Source organism: Bactrocera latifrons, unplaced genomic scaffold, assembly GCF_001853355.1.
Source record: "Bactrocera latifrons isolate USDA-ARS-PBARC rearing strain unplaced genomic scaffold, ASM185335v1 scaffold_216, whole genome shotgun sequence".
NCBI lineage: Eukaryota > Metazoa > Arthropoda > Insecta > Diptera > Tephritidae > Bactrocera > Bactrocera latifrons.
Genome location: NW_017535697.1, coordinates 140,296 through 159,299, shown reverse-complemented (window position 1 = coordinate 159,299; position 19,004 = coordinate 140,296). Strand labels below are relative to the sequence as shown.

General features: G+C 36.8%; 1 long non-coding RNA gene across 2 annotated transcripts in view; it reads left to right on the top strand.

Moving 5' to 3' along the window:
• The first annotated feature begins 10,134 nt into the window (after positions 1-10,134).
• Positions 10,135-19,004, top strand: part of LOC108968448 — a 38,046-nt gene continuing 29,176 nt past the window's right edge. For both annotated transcript variants that reach the window (XR_001993331.1, XR_001993332.1), the window contains exons 1-2: positions 10,135-10,695; positions 11,079-11,567. This is a non-coding gene — a long non-coding RNA (uncharacterized LOC108968448). The remainder of the gene's footprint in view (positions 10,696-11,078; positions 11,568-19,004) is intronic.

Here is a 19,004-nt window from a genome sequence, read left to right as displayed (position 1 = left end):
ATACTATTTCAGCACTTGCTGATGTGTTGAGCAGGGAGCAATATTTTAACCAATCAGYTTTTTCTGTAAGAAATTTTGATCTCGGCTTWACGATGTATTGCATCGGGGTGATGAGGGTAGTTATGATAGGAAAGTGGTCACTATTGTGAAGGTCTTCTAGAGTATAAGAATAGAGTTTATGGGCTATGGAAGCTGAACAAAGAGCAATGTCTATGTGAGAGAAAGTTTTGTGAAAGGAGAAGTGAGTTTGTGATCTATCGTTAAGAACAAATAAGTTTTTTGAGAGAATGACATCTTCCACTATTTGACCTCTTCCCTTTGAGAAGGTACATCCCCATAGGGGGCTCCAAGCATTAAAATCTCCAATGATTATTGTGGGTGCAGGAACAACGTTAATGACACCTATAAGTTCTCCTGCATTAAACTTTTGATTCGGAGGGATGTAGCATGTGACTATGGAAAATTTGAAACCGATATTAATTCCTATAGCAATGGCGGAAATGTTGGATAAGACTGGGATACGTTTGTGTTTGATATGTTTTTTGATAAACAGGGCAATGCCTGTATTTGTGAGGAGTATATGCCGTTTTGTTTACTGGGAGGTGAGTTTCCTGTAATGCAATTACGTGTGGTGAAAGTTCATTTATGAGTATATTTAAATCTGGATAATTGTTAAATAGACCTTTCAAATTCCACTGAAGAATTCTGATAATCTATTTTGTGATGAGGGTTGTGTGGATAATGGGGCGGCGGGAATGTTACTGAGGTGGGTGATCAAGTTTGAAATGAGTGAGGTTGTATTCAAAAGGTTTTATAGCAGGAACAGTCAAAACGCTACTGCCTTTCTCCCTTTTCCTTCCTCATCGGCAAAATGTGTGCCCAGTGAAAAACGTGGCAAAAACGCAGAAATCAGCCATCTTTGTTTGCTTTCATTTGCACAATGTTGCCATTGCTCAAAACGCATTGTATATAGTTTTGTACACATCTATGTTTTCGATTACAATTTTTATAATATAAAATATCAAAACTGTAAACAAACTAGTAAAAATAGTTTATATATTAATCAATAATAGCATTCGACCCTGATTTTGAGAAAATTTCAAACATATTGAACAGATTGAATTATAAAAGTTGATAATTACTACAGTATATAGATATTGGCAACCCTGGGTTGTGAGAGAGCAATCAGCTTACACATTTAGACGGCAAAAACCAAAATGCTGTAGATTCTCTCTCATCCGACGTCAAAGAGAGAAGGGAGTAGCGTTTTTGACTGGGCTGACACGACCCACGATTCTGCGTTTTTGACTGCTTCTGCTATTATAGTTGAGTCTTCGACTGCGCTTGTCGGAAGTGAATGAGTTGAATTTATTTGATTTATAGTGGTCGATACATTTTCTTCGTTGTTTCTGCCGCTTGTTTTAGAGTTTTAAGTTGTAGATGGAGTAAGAGATGAGAGCGAGAGTTGCTCTTTTGTTTGAGTGTTTTGTTGATAGTTTCTGGGAGTTATATTTGTTGGGTTGTTAATAGCGTTAGCGAATGAGAGAGATGAAGACTTGAAAACTGGTGGTATTTGTGCTTTATGGATAGTTACTGCTTCGCGAAAAGAGCATTTATTGTCAGTTTGAATTGTTATTATATTTTTTAATTGAATGAACTTTGGACACAGTTTACTTGAGGCTGGGTGGCATTGGCAGTTTCTGCATCTCATGGGATTTGGGTTGTATGGTCTTACCTTTGTTGTATACCATGAAACATCAATTTTTTCCGGTAGGGAGTAGCGATCAAAAGTTAGGAGGACTAAACCACTTGGAGTTTGTTGGCCATTTATGGATTTTGGAAATTTATAAATCGATATGACACCTTGGTCTTTCAAGTTTTCAATTATTTCATTGTCGGGAATATCGTTTAGGTACGGAGCGTAAATAGTACCTTTGCATGAATGTAAATTTTTGTGGAGCTCAATTTTTACACTGCATATTCCCACGAGTTGCTTTGTTGTCGTAAATTTTTTTGCGATAGTGCTATTTTTAACTAGAAGTAGCAAATTGCCATCCCTTAGTTGGCTGATTTTTATTATTTCAGAGCTAATGTGTTTCAGGGATTTGTGAACGGCGAAGCAGGAAAATTTATTCAACGGCTTATTTGCATCAGTTGAACTTACCACTATATATTTGGGACTGTTATTGCTGTTGTTGATTATTGTTGTTGGTAGAGTAGGGAATAATTCTTCATTCGATAATGGGTTCGCTTTTTTCTTTCTTTTTGGTTGAGGACTAGAACATAATAGGGCGAACCTATTATTTTCTAGAGCGGTCCCCCAGGGGGACATGTTTTCACAATTTAATTTAATTAATAGGAGTTAGAAAATAAGAGCAGGCTTATTGAAAAATTTAGGTGCGAAAAGGAATGCGAAAATGTAATTTGCACAAGTGGAATTGATTAACACAACGAATAGCACAACCGTATGCGTCGAGTGACAGTCGGAGACTGGTTGATAAGAGTAATTAATCCAGATGTCGCATCAACTGGACTGAAGTTGAACTCTCATATTAGTGGTGAGCGATAATGTTTTTACGTTATTCCATAAAGGTGATGCCTTCGGGCAAGCATTCAATTCATCTGTAAGCCAAAATCAATGAAATGACGAATGTTTTCCCTGTTCCTTCAAGTGCGTCGAGGAAGAATAGACCACCGGTATTATTGTCCACCGTTTGCATTAATGTCTCGTATACTTGTTTTTGCTGTTCATTCAGCAACGGCTTATTATTTCGAACGAATTCCTGCAATGTATCAACGTTGTATTGCAGTTCTCGATTTAATACTTGGTTGAACGCATCGTTCATTGATCGATTTGGCGCAATCATTCCTACTTCAATCAGTAGCTTGTTTGCAATAGTCAAGCATTGATCCTTGCACTAAAAAGTGCCACGCCCATCGTCCAATTTTTATACCGGCCGCAATAAAGCCTTCTGTACCATCTCGGAGATAATGACTTATTGCGCTTTTTGTAGTTTTTAACGGTATCGGTATACAGGGAGTGAGCGGGATTACCTACCTTTTAGAGAGAGAGATATAAATGGGAGCCGGTGTGAAAATTGGACGACGGGCGTGGCACCGCTCACTTTTTGGTAAAATCCCATATCTCGGGACCCGACTAACCGATTTCAACAAAATTTTGTTCAAAATCCAATAAACCATTTCCAGCCCCTAGGTATCGAATACTTAGACTTTTGATCAAAACTGTCGGTGTGTGATATATATATATATACTTGAAATTAAGGGATATCTTTTTCTTACGTGGGTATGTCTGTACGTCCAAAATGGATTCACTCGCACCAATACTTCCCCTAGCCCCCATATACTTAATATAAAGATAATCGACCTTCCGGGTGAATTTGTAGCGCATATATTGGTCGATTGTGAGTTATCCCAATGAAAATGAGAGAGCGTATTTTATTCATAACACTTTATCTTTCTGCCTGAAATAGATAAAGTTGTGCGAAATTTTGGCCTAGCCCATATATAACTAATTTTAGGATTTTCGAACATCCGGCTGATTTACTATACATGATTGGTTTTACACCTTCAAGTATTTCCCTGGCTAAACTTCGCTTTAAACAAATTAAATTGATTACAGAAACCTCAATACGGTAGTAAAGTCAATTATAAATCTTTTAATCTTAAAATTGCATTAATTTTATATACATATATATGGTATATTTTTAAAAAAGATGTTTTCGTTTACTTTAAATAGTTTCTATTGAGTATCCTAATATTGAAAAAATCTTCAGAAATTATATTTATTGTGACTTAAAAAATAAAGGATGATTTATATTAATTTTTGTACGAAACGGTTATAAATCATTTTGCTTATACGTATTAAAAATTAAAATTGTCGTATCAAAAAGAAACAAAAAGAGTTACATGTGGCAATTTTAATGAGGTGGATGCCGTTTTCGCAAAATATGATATTTGTAAATCCAAAATATTATATAAAAAGTCAACATCTAATTAAAAAAAAAAAAAAACATATGGAATAGACGCATACTACTGTTCAATTGGAAATGGTAATATTATATAATTTTGAAATTTTATCAAATTGCGCCAGCACCGTAAAATGCGCCAGTTACTTTTGAAGAGGATATTCCATTAACTTCGACTGCATTACCAAAGCCTTTAACTCAATCCAAGCTTTTAAATGTCGTGCGGCTAAAATCAAAAAGTGAAATTACAAGCAAATTATTGCAGCTCTTTACGGTGGATTCACAACCTTTCTCTATAGTTGAGGACAAAGGTTTTCGGGAATTTGTGACAGCCCTATATTCATCTTATGACATTCCTAGTAGAATGGAATGTAATGCAATGAGGAATGTAAACTTAAGGTGCGAGAAATGATTAGAAAAGTTTTAAATCACCCTGAATGTTGGACATCGCGCAACACATTTAGTTTCATTGCTGTAACTGCACAAGGTGAAGCGATACAAAAAATCGTAACTGATTGTAAAATTAACGACAAAATATTGATGGCTATTTCGGATAATGCTAGTAATATAAAAAGTGCCATAATTAATAAGTTAGATTTGAAGCATTTTGGATGTATGGCTCGCACAATTAATTTAATTGTAAACGGAGGATTCCGTATTCCTGAAGTAGAACAAGTAACTGATAAAGTTACAATAATAGTTTCTCACTTCAAGAAAAATACTTCAGCGAATGAAGCATTCGAAAATTACCAGCGAAACAGCGGTAAAGAACCTCTAAAATTGATTCAACAAGTTGAAAAAAGGTGGAACTCCACAATGGCGATGTTGGAGAGCTTTTCTGAGTTGGAGGAAGCGGTGAAATGTACATTGGTATTTATAAATAAAAATTTACCAATATTAATCAACGACGAGTGGACGATTGTTGCTGCTTTATACAAAATTAGCAAACCATTTAGAGATGTTACAGTTAGCATTAGTGATTAAACGTATTGCACAGGTTCGCTGGTAATACCAATCGCAAATGGTCTTTTAGATGTGTATAGACACTTACTGAAGTCTTTTGAAACACTTAAAAAAGTGATTGAAAATTTTTTTAAATGGAGTCGAGAACGTTTTAGTAGTTTATAACACAGCAACACACTTACGATAGCTACTTTTCTCGAGCCCTGATTAAAATTAGTGGCATTGAGTGATGAATCGGCAGCACATAATACAAAAAAATATAAAACGTTATATAATAGTAATCCAGAGGGAAGAACTGGAATTTCAGACTGGAAGAACAATAGAAAATGTAGAACAATCAGTATCAATATGGAATTCTTTCTTTGAATTTTCCATTTATTGTCAATAAAAGTGTGCTCACATAATTAAGTCATTCTGTTTGAAACGGGTAAATTAAAATTTTTTCGCCACAATGTACATCAATATTGTTCTTTTTTGCTAAATTAAAGTTATTTTTAACAAAATTTGTAGTCATCGTCGTCATGGGCAAAACTAAAAGCACAACTTCAAGCGAAAGAAGGGTCATATGGGAATGTTTTCAAAAATATCAAAATATTGCCGAAGTTGTAGATGTTTTAGGATTTTCTCGAGGAAAAATTAATAACGCTGTTCAGTTTTATAAAAAAAATAAGACTTTTGAAAATTTACCGCGTAGAAAGCCAAGAAAGACCCGTTCTGACGATAGGGCCTTGGTAAGGCTAAGTAAGGCTGATCCATTTTTAACCTACACAGAAATTAGGGCTCAATTAGAGGAATACCACAGCGTACAAATATCTGCGCAAACTAAGCGAAGACAACTACAAGAAAATTCATTGGATGGCCGTTTAGCAAGACGAACACCTAACGTTTCAAAAAAAAAAAATATTGAAAAGCGAAAAGCGTTTGCTAAAGACCATCTCTGGGAGGACTCTAAATTTTGGAATTTGGTGGTTTGGCGTGACGAATCCAAATTTAATGTATTTTTTAATGTTGGGAAACCATATGTAAGACGACCGCCTTTGCAAGAACTCAATCCCAAATACACTAAAAAAACCGTGAAACATAGCGGTTCATCGGTGATGGTGTGGGGTTCATTCACGTCATCAGGCGTTGGCCCGATTGTTAAAATAGACGGGAAAATGACAGGTGAAATGTACAAAGGAATACTGGAGAACAATTTAGACGGTGATTATGTGGACAACTTACCGTTAGCTTGGATTTTCCAGCACGATAACGACCCCAAACACTGCTCGCGGGTCGGTAAAACTTGGATACGTAGTCGAAATAATGAAATTCTGGATTGGCCAGCTCAAAGTCCGGACCTAAACCTCATAGAAAACCTATGGGGGATTATAAAAAGAGCCGTAGCTGCACGAAAACCTCGCAAAAAAGATTCTTTATGGTAAATAATACAGGCAGAGTGGTACAAAATAAGTCCCGCTCAATGTGCTACTTTTGTCCAAACAATGCCTAAGCGATGTACTGAGGTGCTACGTAATAAAGGTTATCCAACTAAGTATTAGTCTTAGGTAAGGTAAAACTGCAAAAAAATTTCGTATACTTCGAATAACTAAATTTTTCTTTAGGTGACTTAATTATATGAGCACAACAACATTGATGGGCTAAGCGAATGAACGCAATATTTTTGTTATTTTAGAAGTTAAATAAAAAATAAGTATTCTGTTTTGAACTGAATTAAAATTTCTTCAATTTTTTGCAAAATTAAGTTTCGTTTCTGTACCATAAAAGTTGCTTTGAATAAACTTTCGTTCTGTTACTGGCGTGACTTAATTATGTGAGCACAAGTGTAGTTCAGCGAATTAAAAGACAGCAGCTGCGCGGGCTAGGTCATGTTGTCCAAATGGACGAAAACACTCCAGCTCTGAAAGTATTCGACGCTGTACCCGCCCGGGGGAAGCAGAGGAAGAGGAAAACCTCCAATCCGTTGGAAAGACCAGGTGGAGAAGGACCTGGCTACGGTTGGAATATCCACTTGGCGCCACGTAGCGAAAAGAAGAAAAGACGGGCGCACTGTTGTTAACTCGGCTTTAACGGCGTTAAAGAAGAAGATGTAGTACAATTCACCCCGGCGCAAGCAATGATTCTATCCTAATCAAACCTATCCGTTGATGGTGTTTACGCTGGTTCCAAGGTAGACAAAATTATCTTCTACTTCAAAGTTATGACTGTCAACAGCGACGTGAGAGCCTAGTCGCGAGTGCGACGACTGTTTGTTTGAAGGCAGGTGATATTTCTTCTTGCCCTCGTTCACTGCCAGACCCATTTGTTTTGCTTCCTTGTCCAGTCTGGAGAAAGCAGAACTAACAGCACGGGTATTGAGGTAGATGATATAGATATCATCGGCATACGCCAGAAGCTGTACACTCTTATAAAAGACGGTACTTTCTCTATTTAGTTCTGCTGCTCGAATTATTTTCTCCAGAAGCAGGTTGGAGAAGTCGCACGATAGGGAGTCGCCTTGCCTGAAACTTCGTTTGGTATCGAATGGTAAGGAGAGGTCGTTCCCGATTCTGATGGAGCTTTTGATGTTGCTCAACGTCAGTTTACACAACCGTATTAGTTTTGCGGGGATGCTCGATAGAACCTTAGATGCGATGTTGAGGAGGCTTATCCCGCGGTATTTGGCGCAGATTGGGGGGTCTCCTTTTTTGTGGATTGGACATAGCAAACTTAAATTCCAATCGTTGGGCATGCTTTCGTCCGACCATATTTTACAAAGAAGCTGATGCATACTCTTTGTCATGGATGACGTTGTGCGTTCACTGCCATTCAGCAGGCTGGAGAAGTGTTCCCTCCATAATGTAAGATGCTCTGGGCATCGGTGACTAGATCACCTTTGGGGGTTCTACAAGAGTATGCTCCGGTCTTGAAACCTTCTGTAAGCTGCCTTATTTTTCGTAGAATTTTCGAGCATTACCCCTGTCGGTCAGCTTATCAAGCTCTTCGCACTCACGCATTTCGGCCTCTTTCTTTTTCTGTCTGCAAATGCGTCTCCCATCCCATCCTGCACTTGTTATGGTCGATCGTAACGTTGCGAGGTAGGCAGCCTGTTTTCTCTCCGCTGCGACACTTCACTCCTCGTCGTACCAGCTGTTCTTTTGCAATTTCCGAAAACCAATGTTTTCGGTTGTAGCTGTACGGAAGCAGTTTGAAATGCCGTCCCACAGTTCCCTTATACCGAGTTGTTGACTAGTGCTCTCAGAGAGCAGGAGTGCAAGCCCAGTAGAAAATCATTCGGCTGTCTGTTGAACGACGAACCTTCCTTATGTTTGTTGGCATGCGACAGCCAGGTAGCTTGATGAATTTTCTTATGCCGGAATCTAGTAATACAGATAATCCTATTTCGGGCCCCGCCGAAGTCGATCAGTCTCAACCAATTTGGGGATGTTTCTTTGTGAAGGCTGAATTTACCAACCGAAGTGCCACAGATACCTTCATTGCCCACCCTGGCGTTGAAGTCGCCAAGCACGATTTTGACATCGTGGCGGGAGAAACTCATAGGCATATTTGGTCACATCGTCCTTCTCTTCCGTCGAATCGTGGACGCAAATCAGCAATATGTTCAAGAACCTCGCTTTGATGCGGATTGTGGCTAGATGCACATTCACCGGAATGAGTGATAGTACTCGGCAACAGAGTCTCTCTCTCCCACCACGAATCCCACATCTAACTTGCCCTCCTTTATATGGCCACTGTAGTAAATACCACAAGGACCTACTCGCCTCTGCCATTGTCTCGTCCATCGAATTTCTTGAACGGCGGTGACATCAGCCTTTATTTTCACGAATATATCAACCAGATGGGCAGCGGGACCTTCCCAACTTCCCATGGTCGTCATCAAAAGGGGAATCTCTCATCCGAGGCTTGTTGTTCCTTTTCATTGGTATGATTTTTTACGTGGCGGGTCCCAAACCCATCGCGCAACCCTATGTAGGGGATGTTTCACCTTCTCACTTTAACTCGCCTTCAAACAGATGTTCTTACGTTACCCAGGGGATACTTGGTCAAAGACCGGAAGTCGTGAGCTGCTGTAAAATAATCGCTTCCTCCTAAGTGAATGTCGATCAGAGAACTTTCCTCACTTGCTTAAACTTCCAACTGTCATCAGAGCTACATTAGCTCAATCAAAACATTTTATTACTCCTGAGATTCCGAATTTTCACACAAAGTGAAGCTCCTTATACAAACAAAACATTAATATCGGTGTTCTTTAAAACTGAAAGTTCATTCGAAACTCCAGCGAAAAATCGAAGACTTGTTGCAAACTTTATTAAACTAAGTAGGGTTCTCTTTACATGCTTACTTCATTGTTTAAAACAAATCTGAAGCAATAATAAATTATTTCAAGTAGAAACGTTTTAACAATACTGTTGCATCATTACTGGATGTAATTTAAAAATAAATTTCCATACTGTTTATTTAATTGTAATAGACAAATACTTATATAATATTATAACGCCTTTGGAAGAATAGTTAAGCTATTATATAATATTTCAATAAAATAATTGAAAATTGCTTTAAAAATATTTAAATTACCAAATGCTTTCAGACATCATAAAATTTGTGAGGAAATTGTGAGCATTTGTGCTATCGAAATCACCTCAGCATACGGAAAACCTCACAATAGTGATTTTGGTAATTTTTGTGAGGGTATGAGAAAAATAGAGACCAGTAGGAGAGCTTTATAAGATCAATATTTATGACGCAAAATTTTGGCTTTATTAAACCAACTGTCGTGATATTCAGTGGGGGAAAAAATTTAAGTTAATCCACATTTCTCTAAAAAATACCGAAAAAAATATATTTTATTTATGGACGATTTAGCGTTAAATATGTATGGCAACAACACAATAGCGCTGCTGAGAGAGAACTAAGAAAAGAGTAAATGTTTAAGCAGAGCGTTTGACAACAGCGCAGAACTCCTTTCGAACACTGCAATTATTATGTACTCAACAATAAACCTTATGGGAATTCTCTCTTATACACACAAATTAAGCTTTCTCTCTCTTCTTTACACCTCTGACTTGGGAAGTAGATTACGCACTCTTTCTGATTTTGATTAAAAACTGAAAAAAACTGTAGTTATTAAATATACACACTGACATGGAATTTGCGCAGTTCACTTCTCGGCGCTGAAAATTTACTGAGGAATAGCATCGAGCAGTGAGAGTTCGCCGTTGCGATTCGAAGTTTAATGAACGAGTACGACTACCGGCCTCATTGGCGCTCTAAGCTTTTGGACTATAAAGCTATAGAATTCATTATAATATATTTTTGTGACAGATATAAAAGTACGGCCTACTCAAGCGGACCAGACTCTTACAAAGTAAATCAAGCAATACGTTATAAGCAACAAAACCTGATCTATGTTACATTGAAAGACACATACATATGTAGATATGTACACCGAAACAAAGTTAGGTTTGCAGCGCTCCTGATTGCTATTAAAGTCAAATGCATCTACAACCATCAAACGGTTGCCTATATCGGAAGCAATAGAAGTGGAAATTCAAAGCAGTTCGTGGGCTGTGCTTGTGTTTTGCGCTCGTAAGAATCTGTGCAATGTTAAAATTTGTAACTTTTAGAATTTCTATGTGCTAGTGGTTTTACGAAAATTCATTATAAGTTCGACATTAGAGGATAGATATCAACTCCGGGATACCGAATGTCTTTGTCAAAATTTCATATGCATATGTACTTATATTAGGTGTGTTTTATTTGAACAGTAAATTAAGCTATTAGTTAGTTAGTGAAAATGTAAACAAACCAAAATTACAAAATTTTGAGTTTTGTTTAAATAAAATKAATACAAATATGAACATTTGTTATATTTTTTTGTATTAATATCATCAAATCAACAAAAAAATATTTATATAGTAATTTAATATTCCTTTTACAATTTGAAGAATTGAAGATTGAATATCAATTGACAATTCCCGAGCGCATTGCCAACACACATCGTTTTTAAGCGAAAATATGAAATAAGTGCGTTTTATTTGTCCATGATTTGGCTATTAGCTTGTAATGACTAAATAAAACACGCTTATTAAAAGGTTAACCAATACAACAGTAACGTTATTATTACATTAGAAGACACTAAAGTTGGCAAACAACGCAACTTACACCGTAAAAGTGACAAAGCTAGCTTCCTAGATATGAGAACTGACTACTAATAGCCGACAAGTCAGCGATGCATCGTAACTGTTAGTAATCACAGACTAACAGAGCGGAATAGCTTTTGCACATAAAAAATGGAATGCGAAAGTAACGGAGGATAAATAAAACATAATCACACTGCAATAAGCGGGTGGTTGACCCAAAGACAATGCACAGACAACAACAGATCAATTATAAGAGAAATATGAGCGCTAAAGCCGTGCGCATCATGTCAGCTTTCAATTGAAAAGTTGCACTGTGGACTAATATAATATATATACACTGCTACTGAATGAAAGAAAAATCAGTTTGTATATACGTAGGCTCTTAAGTGTCAAATGTTGATAATGACCAAACTAATGATGACCATGATGATGGTGGTGTTGGGTCAGTTACTACAAAGCTCCTTGAAATATAATTCAGGTGAGTTGTTGGATATTTTCCATATAAAAAATATTATTTGTAAGATACAGATGTCGAAGAAAAGCCCCAAGGGCTTGTTAAATACAGGTACAAGTGTTCAGATATTTAGTCGGTTTAAAAATGTATACCTATAGGTAATTTAACAATTGTAATATTGTATACATATATATTCAGAACTGTGCCCAAAATAAGGTGAAATTTTATTTATTTTGAAAATTCTTTATTTATTCTTCCAAATCAATTTCATCCATTTTCCAATCTTCGCAACTCTGGTTGTAGTCACTTTCCTTGATGGCCTTCAGTTCCATCTTCGCTGCGGCTTGAATCTCCTCTATCGTATAAAAACGGTGTCCACGGAGCAGTCTTTTGAGCTTGGTGAACAGCCAGAAGTCGCACGGCGCCAGATCTAGTGAATACGGTGGTTGCGGAACGATATGGGTTGAGCTTTTGGCGAAATTATCACGAATGACGAGGGCAGCAAGGGATGGTTCATTATCGTGGTGTAAAAACCAAGAATTGTCTATCCACAATTCCGGCTTTTTTAGGCGGATAACGTTACGCAAACGACGCATAACATTCAAATAATATTCCTTGTTGTCTGTTTGACCGGTTGGAAGGAATTCATAATGCACAACACCACGATAATCGAAGAAAACAGTCAAAAAATTCAATGTTTTCGGTACCAGTCGAGATTTGATGCACTTGAGGCCCAGAATATTCTTCAAAATGGTATTGGCGAGTCGAGATTTGATGCACTTGAGGCCCAGAATATCCTTCAAAATGGTATTGGCTAAGCCTTCCGATATGCCAACTTCATCAGAAGGTCTCTAATTGTTAATCGACGGTTTTTCAACACCAAATCTTTGATTTGTTGAACGTGAGCCTCGTCGGTTGCGGTTGATGGTCGCCCTGGACGCTCTTCGTCTTCGACACGTTCMCGGCCGGCTTGGAACTCACTATMCCACTTGTAAACATTTTTTTTTTAGACATAGCTTCATCACCTAAGGCTTTCAGCACCATCCTCAACGTACCCGCAGCACAAAATTTAATGCAAATTCTTTGCTCAACAAATTTCGACATCGCAAAACGAAAAACTCACTTTTAGTAGCTCACAAAACGACACGTATCTCAAAGACTAATGAATATTTTGACATGAAATTTGACACAAATGTGACTGACAGTACTACCAACCTATAAATAAACAAATAATTCTCCGAATCCTTCGACGCGCGCAGTTTAAATTAAAATGTCACCTTATTTTTTGGGCACAGTATACATACATATGTCCTAAGGAGCAACCAAGATATATGAAATTCTTTTGGAAATTAATAACTGTATTTGATAAGCCAATACTTGAAAATATAATATAAAAATCAAATCACTGACGATTAAGACATAAAAGACAAGAAATGGTTTAAAAATAATATAGGCTTTCTATCCGACTAATTATTTTCATACTGTTGCAACCTTTTGTTGTAGAATATTATAGTTTTGTTCATTTAACGGTTGTACGTATCACATAAAACTTAGCAAAACATATGTGTATATAGAAATGATCAGGATGACGAGAAAAGTAGAAATCCGGTTGACTGTCTGTTTGTCCGTCCGTCTACTTGTGCAACCTATAATTTGAATAACAACTGAAATATCTTGATAAAACTTGGTATGTGCGCTCCTTAGTACAAAAAAAATTATGAGTTCGTTGATGGGCGCAATCGCGTAGCCACGCGACAAATCGCCATTAACCGAAAACATTGTGAGTATAGTGAGATAACTAAGCACTCAATTAAGATATAATTGATAAAGTGGATCGCAGTAGCAAAGAACATTTGTGGACAAAATTTTTTGAAAAAGTGGTTGTGGCCCACGCCCCCAAACAAATTTAATGTATGTACATATCTCTTAAGCCACTGAACCTACAATCAAATTTGCTAAGTGCAAATTTTATAAGAACTTCTATCGATAGTGTGAAAATTGATGAAATCGGTAGATAACTCCGCTAACTGCCCATGAAACGGCACTGTTAAAAACTACTAAAAGATCGATAAATCAATAACTAAATACGCCAGATACATAACATTCTATCACCGAGATGGTGTGAGAGAGCTTTATGGGAGTCGCTGTGAAAATCGGATCGACGACGATTTGGCTATGATTTCGATGTTAACTACCGAAGCAGGATAATACGAGTCCGTTGGCTGAATCAAAGGATCACATCGGACAACAGAGAACATTGAAGCGTTATCAAAGTAAACCAGATCTAAGAACTTACCAAACTCGATTGAAATTAAATTAATTTGGTTAAGACCCAACTCTGACATTTCATCTAAGAACTCGTTAAAACATGTGCGAGTACTAATAGGAATAATGTGCATATTTCTTAAACCGCTTAAGCTACAACATTTGCTCAGCGCGAATATTACAAAAGCTGAATAAAATCGGATGAAAATCACGTTCACTCCACCTATAGCGGTCCACATCTTAAGACCCGACTAATCGACTTCGACAAAATTTAGTACTTGTCTTTTTTTTATATTATTATGTCACTTTGTGAAAATGAGTGAAATCGGGCAATAACCACCCCTACTTCCCATTTAACACAATTTTAAATTCCATTTGATTCGTTCAGTTGCCAGTACGCAAAACAAAAAGCAATAAATATAACGTGATTAAACTTTGCACTAATAATTAGTGTATGGCAATCCAAAAAAACTGTTCACGCCCCTAGGTACAAAATATTTAGACCCCGGTACCTACCGTTAACTTTTGTTAGAAAATATCGGTTAATGCCAGAGATACACTATATAATTGCAATTCAGGATAGTACTTCTCTGACAGTGGTATGTCAGAAATGAGTTCAATCGGACCAATACTTCCCTTAGTCTCCATATATCTAATATAAAAGTAATTGAACTTTTAGGTAACTTTTTTACCGCATATATCGGCCAATAAGTGCGTTATCTCAATGAAAATGAGCTAACGTGTTTTAATCATAACAGTGTATCTTTGTGCGAAAAAATTGAGCGAAACTTGACTTACTCCCCATATAAGTAATACTGAACATCCGACTGACTTTACTCAATAATATAGTCTATATGATTAATTTAAACATGTTAGCAACAGGTAGTATTGAGTCGATACCCCCGTTACCACCGTTAAGTATTACGTCAGGAGAATGGTTGAGTGACACCCATGCGTATGTGATGGTCAAAATACATTCAGTTACAAGTTGCATTTACTTGGCCCCGCCTCTGTTGGTCTGATAACCTTCCTCATACAATGTTCGCCGCCAACCCTTCCCGTCACTCCAATGTTAATGTGTTTGAGTTGTGGTTGTTTGTTAAATTTATCAGCTCTCTTCTCCGCCGCTGTTCGCTGGTACGTTAGAATTTTATAACCCTAGCTGCAACTCCGTAAGCAGCTTTCCACTTCTCCACTGATTCGACCATTTGGTTTACCAAGTTATCGGGAGTTGGGTCTACAAAGACGCATATTTTAAGTATTGCCTCTCATGATTATAATATATTTTTTTGTCAATAGAAGAATGTGTGTTCAACATTTCCACATATCGCCTCCACACATAATCACATGTGTCGTTATTTTTGTGTAAGAATCTTTTCTAATACCTCACCGTGCGGTCTATTTAGCCATGGTTCAACGTTGGGGCAAGTGGGAATGGGTTTTAGCCAGGGATTCACTGTATCTGCCCGTGCGATTCCTTTTAGTGTATTGTGCGGTAACCTGTAGAGCGTACTCGCGCGCAAATGACATATATACATATTTGGAAAAAAGGTCACGGCGATATGATTTTATTTCGAGAACTTTTCCCCATATCTGGGGGCGCTACATTTAAAAAGTCCTGTTTACTTTAGAACGCACCTTGTATATCACACATTGACTGACATTTTCGATCAAAAGTCAACTATATGTATGTACCGGGGTCTAAATACTCGGTACCTAGGAGCTTGAACAGTTTCAATTGGTCATAAGGTGGCACACACTAGAGAAATTATTCATGCAAAGTTTTATCCCGTTTTATTAATTGTTTCATGATTTATGTCATGGAAACTAAACGAATCAAGTGCTATATGGAAAATGGGTACATAGGAATGCCACGGACTAAATTTTTTTGAAATTTGTTTGGTCGGGTCCCGAGATATGGGAATTTCACCAAAAAAGTGGGTGTGACCACGCCCATCGTACTTTTTTTGACACTGGCCACCGTAGGACTCTCTCAGACCATCTCGGAGGTAAAATTTAATGTGGCTGACGTGTCTAGTTATTGATTTATTGCGCTTTTAGTGGTTTTTAACAGTACCGTTATATGGGGAGTGAACTCGATTTCATCCATTTTTACACTGCGGGTATTTAGAAGTTCTTATAAAATTTGCGCTTAGCAAATTTGGTTTTTGTAGCTTAAGCGGTTTAGGAGATATGTACATAAAACTTATTAGAGGGCGTGTCCATTCCCACTTTTTAGAAATTCTTAACTACAGGTGCCCCTTGACTTAAAAGTAGGTAGCAGGTAGTTCACCTTTGGTTTTAATACATATGTGCTCTGCTTAAAATTTTTGTCGTTTCTTCTTATTTGAATCAAATTCTTTGCTTTGCGCCGTCTGTTACMATTTTCAGAATTTTTTAATCACTTTAAAAAATAGCATCAATATTAAAAAAAARTTAAATAAAAAACATTAWCCGATTTCRTACCAAYTTAATTTCGAATTTARAAAMTWAAGAATTCTTGCACCTTTTGTGAACTTAGTATAGTATTTGTTGGGTCGCCGATTGTGAACAAGTGCATACATTGACCATATATTCTTATGTATTTATTGCTATTTCTACTTATATGTCTATTTGAAGTCATTCACTTCAATCCAGTTAACGATTGTATTTGCATTGTGTTTGTTTGCGTTTGCTTTGTACACTTTTACTAACGCTATGTTTCACTCACGCAGTTATACGTATGTTTGTTTGTGCCTTAAGCTTAACATGTAAGCAACATATTGCAATGCTGCATTTCCATTTTACATTTGTCTTTTATGAAGGACTCCTTAACTACTGAACCGATTTTAGTAAAATTTAGCACACTGTATCCAGATCGAGCCAACTTAGAAGATAGGATGGTGAAAAACATTCATAAATAAAAAATACAGTGAAAGCTCTATTAAGCGGACAAGCGTGTTAACTGGACAGAAAGACTGGTAACCAGACATTGAGAAAGCAGCCTTAAATATGAATATTTTTCCCAATAAAATTTATTTGTATGAATTTGTCTCAACTACAAAACTTTGGTTTCCTATACCGACAAAAACGGTTTCGCCTTTATTCGTAAATAACTTTTTCACTGTATTGAATAGGTTATGACATGAATAATAGTATAAAATGTATATCACACGTGTAGCCGGATCCACTAGTGTACGTATATATGAACTAATACAAAGCGGAATTATGTATTTATCGGTATTGAAATATTGTTTAGAATACTATTCAAGGAGAAGAATTTTGCAAATAAAGCCATTTATAGCCCTACAGTATTTTGAAATTTTAATTCAAAAACACTGATTGTTCCACTGATAACTTACTTTTTCTATACTTTATCAAATTTTTTTCTAAACGAGCGATTGCCAATAAAGTTATCAATTACGGTTTATTGATAACGTAACTTTCCGAACATATTTGTTATGCGGTAGAAGGAAAAAGTTGAAAAAGCGTTGCTCCGTTGATAACTTAGCTCCAATATATATAAATATGAACAAAATGACAAGGGCAGTTAGTCCAAATGATTGTCTGTCCATTTGTCTGCTCGTGCTTGATGAAACTTCGTACCCTGGAAAATAAGGAGGATACCAAAGTATTGCAGATGGGTCATTAATTGAAAACAGTACCATAACTAATCTCCACAAAAAGTTAAAAAGCTGTCATTTAGTACAACGAATTGCATTAGGAAGAGGCATCTAGGGCTTGAAAAAATTTACAAAGGAAGCGTGGTCCTGCCCGCAAAAAGGTTTAATGCACATTTCTCTTAAACTGCGACTGCTATATTAATAACATTGCCACAGTCACAAAATTTTACACCATAGATGAGTGTAACAACGCACAGCTTTTGGTGAAAACCCATACCTCGGGACCTTATGGCCCAATTTTAACTAAATTCAGTACAAAATATTAAAAGACGCCTACTTTCATTTATACCTACAATTTTAAATTTCATCTGAATCTTCTTCTTCTAGTATACAAACCAAAAATTAATCAATGTGTCCAAATAGGAGCGCTACCTAATGAACAAAAAATTGCTAAAATCGGACTTCTACTGTTCAAAGCCCCAGATACCGAATATGGGGAATAATTGAAAGATTTCCGAACTTCCGACTAAAGTCAGCCGCATTTATCGGTAAATATGTGGGTTATCTTAATTACATTAAGAGTCCAATCTTATTCGTCTTTGTGCCTAAAATAGATAAAATCGTGAGAAAACTTAATACCTACCTATATAGGATCCACCTCTAATGCCTATAACGCTCTGTACAAAGTAGAGAACTACCCATAAATTGGTTTCAAAAGTCAGTCAACAGGTGAGGAGGAATCCCAGAAACACAAACTGGGATCTCTACAGGCAGATACTGGGCAAGAGACTTCGACCTTGCGTGTATAAGTTACATGAAGATATTGAAAGCGGCGTGACTGTATTTTTCATGAATGCACCATTTCAATACGCTTGTCCTACACTGAGGCTCAAGCACAAAAAAAAATTCGTTGGAGGAACAAGGAGCTTGGGTCTTACAGACGTAGGGTACGGGGATTTTTCAACTTGGCTGATCTAGCGGAAGGCGAGGACTGTTGCAATGAGTATAAAGGAAGAACTTTTGTAGCAGATTTGACACGACCAACGAGGTGGTGACGCTTAGGAAACTATTGTTCAAAAGCTTCTCCTTGCCAAACTTGCTTTAAGAAACACTCCAATGGCGGTTCTCATATATTTATATGACAAATAAAAAYGTAATCGATATAGCATACAGCGTAGCATGTACAGCATCCAGTCACTTGTCATCATTTTCTCAAAAACAAGGTTGCCCTAAGGCTAATCAATGGTAAAACGTAGAATTGCTATTTATCAAAAGATGAGAATTTCTTTTTCGTTATCTTCAAGAGTGTGAAGTCGTTTTAAAGGGAGAAGGGAAACATTGGAAATTTAAGTGGTCTAAGTGGTGGTAAGCACAAGTTGTTTTCACAAGCAACAGGTATTCGGCATTTGCTTTTATTCATTAAAAGAATATTTTTTCTCGTTTGAAATTTGTTTACTTTTGAATTTCAAACTTTGAATTTTTGGATAAATTAAATCGTTGACGATATGCTTATCAAATAAGCGTAAAGGAAAATTAAATAATACGCTTATTTCACTTTGTTGAATATATTTTGATTTTTACTATCCATTTTATA